The 7294-nt window shown below is 39.6% G+C and overlaps 1 non-coding gene across 1 annotated transcript; it reads left to right on the top strand.

Moving 5' to 3' along the window:
- LOC132536043 (small nucleolar RNA SNORA70) lies at positions 1 to 134 on the top strand. Its single transcript, XR_009547732.1, has one exon. It is a non-coding gene; the product is annotated as a small nucleolar RNA SNORA70 (small nucleolar RNA).
- The last annotated feature ends 7160 nt before the right edge of the window (positions 135 to 7294 follow it).

Below are 7294 nucleotides of genomic sequence, written 5' to 3'. Positions count from 1 at the left end.
CTGCAGCCAATTAAGCCAACCGTGCTGCCCTCCCCATGGCACCCGGTGTGCAGTGGCTGCAAACAGCATTCTCCTGGGTAGTGTATGAAGCCTGTTGCTTGTATAGGCTGCTCTAAGGGACCCTGGAGACAGCCCTTCCTACTCTGTGTTCACTTTATGCTTGACCTCCTGCTGTCCCTAACCTTAGGCTCCAGACAGGGATGCGAGGTGCTTTGGGGAAGCCCCAGGGCACCGCAGCCAGAGTCCACATTGGCCAGGTCATCGTGTCCATCTGCACCAAGCTGCAGAACAAGGAGCATGTGATTGTGGCCCTGCGTAGGGCCAAGTTCAAATTCCCTGGACACCAGAAGATACACATCTCCAAGAAGTGGGGCTTCACCAAGTTTAACACAGATAAATTTGAAGACATGGTGGCTGAAAAGCACCTCTTCCATGGCTGTGGAGTCAAACACATCCCCAACTGAGGTCCTCTGGACAAAGTGGCAGGCCCTGCACTCCTGAGAGCCTCAGAGATGTCCCTTAATCAATGACAATAAATTAAGATCCTGCTTATCGTTAAAAAATAATAATAAATAAATAAATAATAAAGCCTTTAAAAAACTGAAATACAATTCATAATGAACAAGTACTATAACATACATACAAAAAGTACAATAGTATCTCAGGATCTTTTTTTCTCTTTCATTACACAAATCACCTGAAATTATCATATTTCAAGCATGAACCCAGAAACCCTTCTATTAGATTTGTAGTTAGTTTCAGAAGCCTGGAATACAATAAGACAAAAGAGCTGCAGGACAGAAACTTGAAATAGTATAAGTCAGCATATGTTGAAGGATTCAAGATATCAAAGTGAAAAAGCAAATAATGGTGTTTACCTGCCTAGAGAAAACTAGCAATAAAGAAGGGGAAAGAAAAAAACCCTAAGATGCTGAAATCCTCAGACACAGAAGGTATTCCTGCAATGCTGCAGGCCACAATCTCCCCTATTCCCACTCACCATCAGTGTGGTTAACTCTATCATGAAAGTAAAGGCACCTGTTCTGGCCCAAAGAATTCATGCAATGTATGGATACTATGGTAAATGTTAGTTCCAAAACTTCCCAGGAGACTTTAAATAAGTCCAGGTACAAAAAAAAGCAGTCTTTGTAAATGTAAGCAGCTCCCCAGCACCTCCTGATATAACTGCCTTCCAAGCATCACTCCACTCACCATGATCAATTACTACAACCTTTTGGAAACAGAATTCTATCCTGGGCTGTACCCCATACATATAAGAAACTTTCAATGGCACCCATTGCTCATTAAATTAGCCTACAAGGGCTTTCTGGTCCAGCTCTGTCAACCTCTCCACCCCTATTACACTCCACTTACTTTCACTCTTACGTGTTTGCCCAACAATAATCATCACATTCATCATGCTTCATACTACCTCAGCCCCTTGGACATGCTTCTGCCTATGAAAGAATGCTAACTTCATCCTGCTCCTCAACTGACTGATTCCTATTCATGCTCTAGCTCTTAGCCCCTATTGGAAATATGCTAGCCCTGGTCTTCCTATTTAATAGCACCAACTCTCTTTATTATAGCCTCAAACAACCCTGCCCCATTGTAACTGCAACAGGTGCAATTGCACATATATTGTCTTATTTGATGAATGTGTGTCAGCTCTTTTAAAATTATGGTTGCTGGAATCTTGTCTGGTTTGGGCTAACTTTGTAGACATAGACAAGTACACTTGTTGACTCATGGTAGGGGCTTCACAAATATCCATGGTATGAATAAACGGGGTTCATGAAGCTCTTCAACTCCTATAGATCTTTGGTTAACATATTTCTATGATCTAGGTCACTCTCATAAGGATTATATAAAGGAAATGTATATTTAAATGACAGTATATTATATCTCTGCAAGAAGTATTAAGGAAAACAACAGAAGTTGAGTGTAGTTTGCTACTCTCATCATACAGTATATTTTGATGATCTCAATTACCCAGAAGTACAGTCCAAAATCTTACAGAAAACGAGAAGAAAATATTTAGCTGTTTTTAACCTGATGTTAACCAAACAATGTTCTATATATAGCTATATGTAATGGTTTTTTCATTTAATCACAACATGTTTGAAGAAAGACTTTCTCTGATATAAGAAAACACCAGGTTCCTGCTACAAAAGACAAAGAAAGCAAAAGAAGACACAAGTGGAATTCCAAAAGGTTCTTCACTGCCAACAATTTCCATTTTAGACTAGTGTTTGTTTTTCTCTTTTACAAAATTAAACATGATTATCTGTATTCCCTACCTGTCCCATTGGGAGCTTAAAGGAACTAATGAGATGATGTTTGATGAGTGGATCAGAGCCCCTTAGATATGCTATTTTTAGCACTGTTAAGTAAAATATTGCATCCAGAAGATAACTCATTCAGTAAACACTTTACTATGAGTGAGGACCTAGGCTGGAGCCCCTGGCACCCTATGAGAGCACATGGATCAGGGGAGCAGTACTGAGGTACTTCTCCGCTGTCTACCTCTGTTTCTATCTCTCTATGTCCTCTCTCCCCCTCTGTTTTTACTTGAAGTTGAAAGAAATAGAGTCTTCCAGAAGTAGTGGAATCATGCAGGTCAAAAATAAATAAATATTGCCTCTGCAAACCTTTGGGCTGACTTCCAGACAAGTGTGACTGACACCAGAAGCAAAAAAAGAAAAAATTAATAAGAATAAATTTCTTTCTGAACGTCTTTCCCTGCTTCTCCTGTTCCTCCTGCTCTTCCTGCTCCTCCTGCCCTTCCTACTCCTCCTGCTCTCCCGCTTCGCTTCTCCTCCTCCTTCTTCTCCTTCTTTTGTTTTTCCTCCAGTTGCTAGGGCTCAGTGCCAGCAATATGAATCCACTGCTCCTGGTAGCCATTTTTTTCCCCATTTTTACCCCCATCATTTTTATTTGATAGGACAGAGAGAAATTGAGAAGGGAGGGGAGATAGATAGGGAAAGAAAAAGATAGGCATCTGCAGACCTGCTCCACAACTCATGAAGCGGGACTGCAGGTGGGGAGCAGGGGCTCAAACCAAGGTCCTTGTGTGGATCCTTGCACATAGTACTATGTGCACTTAACTGGCCATGCCACTGCCCAGCACCTCCTTCTGAACTTCTAACAGCGCACACTAATCCCATAGCCAGTAGCCACACTCATCCATTTAATTTAAACTGAAAAACTGATTTTTAAATTAAATTTCATTTGAATATATTAAAACTGAAGTAGCCCCTTCCATCCAGTGGACTCTTCATTGAAGAGTACAGATAGAGAGCATTTCCACCACCAAACAAAAGTCTTCTGGACAGGGTTATACCTCTAGGAAGGTCATTCCTTTCAACATTTTGCATGTGAGTACTGTTTTTTTCCACTTTTAAACCAGAGTAGGAATTGGACATCTATCACCTTAGCAGAGAAACTACTTAGGATAGTTTGTTTTAACTTTTATTATATTTTTCTTTATTGGATAGAGACAGCCAGAAATCGAGAGGGAAGGGGGAGACAGAGGAGAGAGACAGAGACACCTGAAGCCCTGCTTCACCACTTGTGAAGCTTTCCCCCTGCAGGCAGGGACAAGGAGCTTGAACCCAGATCCTTGTGCATTGTAACATGTGCACTCAACCAGGTGCACCACCGCCCAGACCCAAAGAAAAATTACTTAAAGAGGTGAAGATAGAATCTTCTTTAAAAAGATGACTTGAAGGTAGCAACCAGACAGATTCTCAAAAAAAAAAAAAAAAAAAACTGACTCAAATCCTGGGAATTCTAAGCAGGAACAGGATTTTCAGGACTATAGAAGATAAACTATAAAGAATGGGACAGTGAGGAACCATAGGGGAATATTATAACTCATCTACAAACCAGCAAAAAGGAGCCAAAAACCGTGAGTCTCCCAGCCCTCCAACACCCATCCTTCAGGCCAGAGGTGGCATGTTTTGAGGAAATAGGGCAGGGGCAAAGACACCAAACTGTAGAGCGAAATTCACCAAGCAAGATTCCAAAGCTGAACCTTTTGTCAAAATTCAGTTGGGAGTCATCTAAAACTGCCTCACTGGATTTCAACTAAAGACATTACTAAGAGACAGTTTTAATGGGGTGGGGTATTTGATCCCCTAGTTTGACTTGACTCACAGGCTGTCTGTTTGTTATTGTGTTAGTCTCTTAGCTTGCTAGTTTATTGTTGGGCTGTTGGCTGAGGGTTCTTTGTGATTTCGACTGTGGGAGGCATCTGTGTTTGTATGGTTTGCCTCTTTCTTTCTTTCTCTTTTTCTTTCTTTCTTTCTTTCCTTCTTTCTTTCTTTTTCTTCTTTCTCTCTGATTTGATCAGTCTTTCCTTTCACGTTTGTAGTGATAATTCTATTGGACAGTGGATGATTTCGTTCTCTATTGGAGAGGCACTTAGCTGGGCTTTACTCTTTTGTTTTTGTTATGATTTTTTTCTTTCTAATTTGAACAATCCTTGATTTTGTTATTGTTATTGTTGTATTTGCTGAGCTTGCTTTGTGATTTCATTTGTGAAAGGAGTCTGGTTTGACGTGGCTTTGCCTTCTTCTTTTCTCTCTTTTTTTTCCTCTTGTTTTCTTTCTTCCTTCTCTCTGCCCTGATCTAGATTTAGTATTTGCTTTTATTGTAGTTGTTGCATTGGGTTGCATTGGGTGCACAACCTCTTCAGTGGGAGGGATTTGGTTTACTCTGGCTGGGGCTTTTTTGTTGGTTTGGTTTTGTATCTTTTTCTTTTTCTTCTTTACTTCCTCTATCTTATTTATTTATTTCACTCTAGTTTAAAACCTTCAGGTAACAGTTAATACCTCTACTTTTAAAGCTCTTCCTAAAGGTTGAAGACACAGGAATAGTCCCTTCCACTTTCTATGAAACCAACATCACCCTGATAACAAAAGCAGATAGGGACACAATAAAAAAGGGAAACTACAGACCAATATCTCTGTTGAACACAGATGCTAAAGTACTAAGCAAAATCCTAGCCAACCAGATATAGCAATATATTAAAAAGATTGCTCATCATTACAAAGTGGGATTTATTCCAGGAATGCAAGGCTGGTTCATTATATGTAAGTCAATCAATGTGATTTACCACATCAATAAAAGCAAAAACCAAAAACCACATGATTACATCCATTCATGATCAGAACACTACAAAAACTGGAAATAGATGAAAAATTCCTTAAGATAGTAGACTCTATATACAGCAGTCCTACAACCAACATCATTACTCAACTGGGAGAAACTGAAAGCATTCCCCCTCAGATCAGGTACCAGACAAGTCTGTCCAATATCATCATTACTCTTCATATAGTATTGGAAGTTCTTGCTATAGCTATCAGGCAAGAGAAAGGAATGAAAGGAATACATATTGGAAGGGGAGAAGTCTAACTCTCACTGTATGCAGATGATATAATAGTATATACATGAAAACTCAAACAACCCAGCAGAAAGCTTCTGGAAATTATTAGGCAATATAGCAAGGTATCAGGATACAAAATTAATATACAAAAATCAATGGCATTTCTTTATGCAAACAGTAAGTCAGAAGAAGAAGATATGGAGAAATCACTCCCATTTGCTATCACAACAAAAATCAATAAAATGTCTAGGAATAAACTTAATCAAATATGTGAAAGACTTGTATACAGAAAACTATGAGTCACTATTCAAGACAATAGAAAAGTATACCAAGAAATACAAAAATATCCCATGCTTATGGATTGGAAGAATTAACATAATCAAAATGAACATTCTACCCAGATACACATACAAGTTTAATACAATACCCATCAAGGTCCCATTAATTTTGTTTAAGAGAATAGAATAAAAATTATGATCGGGAATTAGGCGGTAGTGAGTGGGTTAAGCGCAGGTGGTGCAAAGCACAAGGACCAGCATAAGGATCAAGATTTGAGCCTCTGGCTCCCCACCTGCAGGAGTTGCTTCACAAGCGGTGAAGCAGGTTTGCAGGTGTCTTTCTCTCCCTCGCTCTGTCTTCCCCTCCTCTCTCCGATTCTCTCTGTCCTATCCAACAACAACAACATCAATAACAACAATAACTACAACAATAAAAAACAAGGGAAACAAAAGGAAATAAATAAATAAATATTTAAAAATTATGATCATTTATCTGGAACCAGAAAACACATAGAACTGCCAAAAACAATCTTGAGGGAAAAAAAAAATAGAATGGAGGCATCACATGCTCAAATCTCAAACTATATTATAAGGCTATCATAATCAAAACAGCCTAGTACTGGAATAAAAATAGATACACAGACCAGTGCAACAGAATTTAAATTCAAAACTAAACCCCCATACTTATGGGCATCTAATTTTTGATAAGGAGGCCCAAACTATTAAATGGAGGAAGGAGGCTCTCTTCAATAAATGGTGCTGGGAAAGTTGGGTTGAAACTCAGAAGAATGAAACTGAGTGATAATATCTTATCAGAAACAAAAGTCAATTCCAAGTGGACCAAGGCCCTGGATGTTAGACCAGAAACTACCAAATACTTAGAGGAAAATATTGGTGGAACTCTGTCCCATGTAAATCTCAAGGACATCTTTGATGATACAGACCCAATTGCAATGAAGACAAAAACAAAAATAAAATCAGTGGGACTACATCAAATTGAAAAGCTCCTGCACAGCAAAAGAAACCATCACCCAAACCAAGAGACTCCTCACAGAATGGGAGATTTTTACATGCCATACATCAGACAAGAGGCTAATAACCGAAAAATATAAAAAAGCCCCTTAGAATATACCTAAAATAGACCTACTAGTTATTTCCAAAACGGAGACCCCAAATCTTCATCTGCAGTATTCCAGCCTTTAGGTTCATGATTAGTCAACGATTTGTTTGGCTTTATATGTTAACTCTTCTTTCAGCCACTAGGTTCCAGACGCTACCGTGATGCCAGCCGGACTTCCCTGGGCAGATGACCCTACCAATGTGTCCTGGAACCCCGCTTCCCCAGAGCTCTGATCCACCAGGGAAAGAGAGGGACAGACTGGGAGTAAGGATTGACCTGCCAATGCTCATGTTCAGCGGGAAAGCAATTACAGAAGCCAGACCTTCCACCTTCTGCATCCCATAATGACCCTGGGTCCATACTCCCAGAGGGATAAAGAATAGGAAAGCTGTCAGGGGAGGAGATGGGATATGGAGTTCTGATGGTGGGAATTGTGTGGAATTGTACCCTTCTTATCCTATGGTCTTGTAAGTGTTTTCATTTTATAAATAAAAATTTTTTTAAAAA

This window comes from Erinaceus europaeus, chromosome X, assembly GCF_950295315.1.
Source record: "Erinaceus europaeus chromosome X, mEriEur2.1, whole genome shotgun sequence".
NCBI lineage: Eukaryota > Metazoa > Chordata > Mammalia > Eulipotyphla > Erinaceidae > Erinaceus > Erinaceus europaeus.
The sequence above is the reverse complement of the archived record's forward strand: the minus strand, read 5'-3'. Positions and strand labels throughout refer to the sequence as shown.